This window comes from Buceros rhinoceros, unplaced genomic scaffold (genome assembly GCF_000710305.1).
Source record: "Buceros rhinoceros silvestris isolate BGI_N320 unplaced genomic scaffold, ASM71030v1 scaffold25627, whole genome shotgun sequence".
NCBI lineage: Eukaryota > Metazoa > Chordata > Aves > Bucerotiformes > Bucerotidae > Buceros > Buceros rhinoceros.
In genome coordinates, this window is record NW_010424312.1 from 1294 (window position 1) to 2603 (window position 1310).

Here is a 1310-nt window from a genome sequence, read left to right on the forward strand (position 1 = left end):
AGCCGAGGGTCTGGGCTCGCTGGGAGCCCGCAGGGTCTCTGCGAGTGTGTCTGGGCTGTGCTGCCGTTGGGAGGGGTGGGCAGTGTGAGAGGAGGCTGGGGTTTGGGGTTTTGATGTGGGGACATGGGGCAGGGTAGCAGAGCCCCCTCATTTGTTCTCTCCAGCTCCGGCCAGGACCTTGTGCCATCCTGCTTTCGCTTGAATTGCACTTATTTTCTCACCCCGTGCTCTCCTCAGAGCAGGCAGGAGGATGTCCAACCCCCCCTTGCACTCCGGGACTCGTGGGCACCCCAAGGCTGGAGGATCAACCCCTGGAACATGTTGCTGGGGTGCTGCTGAGAGCAGGGACCAGCAAGGTGCTCAGATCCTGCCAAGGGCACCTCTGTGCCTGGCATTGATGCCATCGCGGGGGGCCACAAGCACCCCGCCACGCTGCTGGGCATGGCCTGGCCAGCCAGCGTCTCTCAGGTCAGAAGGACAGGGGGTACAGCTCCCATCCTTACCGCTGCCAGCTGCAGATTGATAGTCAAGTCACTCAGGCGAACAATGGGTCCGGTTAATCCTTTTACAATGGGACTAATTGCTAATCAGACCGATTTCACACTGGCGGTTCCCCTGGCAATGAGGCTCTGTGGGGAGGGCTCCTGGTGGGGTGGGGGGTGAGGAAGGCTCCGTGGGTGCCCACAGCTCCCACCATCCTCCCAATCCCGGTGCCAGGCCCTGTAACAGGGCAGGAGTCCAGCAGATGGGCACTGAAATGGAACTGGGGTCTTCCAGGTTGGCAAACTCTTGGCCAGGGGCTGGTGTGGGCTCCAGCCTCATCCTCAACCAGGGCTGAGCAGGGCCTGGGTCTACCTGCAGCACCTGGCAGCCCTGGTGCCACTTCCAGACCTTGCCAGAACATCCCCTACCCCTCCGCAGGACTATGGTGTGAGGGCTGGTGCCTGATAATGGTGGATGTTGTCCTCTGGCATGGTCTAGATGTGCACTGGGGACCAGTGCTCCTTTCCCTGTGTGGTTTGGGTGCCGTGGGGTTGGGTGCTGCACAGGGCCAGGGTGCCAGGAGGATTCCTCTGCTTTGGTGAGGGGCTTGAGCTGTCGGAGTGGGGTGGGCCATGGGCACAGATGGGGAGGAGGAAAACCCAGCAAGAGTGGAGAGCACGGCCAGGGCTGCAGAAGCGCAGGTTGCTGCGATAAGTGGGGCAGGGCTTTGGGTCACGGGGCAGAGAAGGGCAGAGCGGTGCTGGGGGCATCGTGGGGGCCCTGGGAGTCGCACCAGCCTTCGCCTGCTCCCCCTGCGCCCTGCCAAA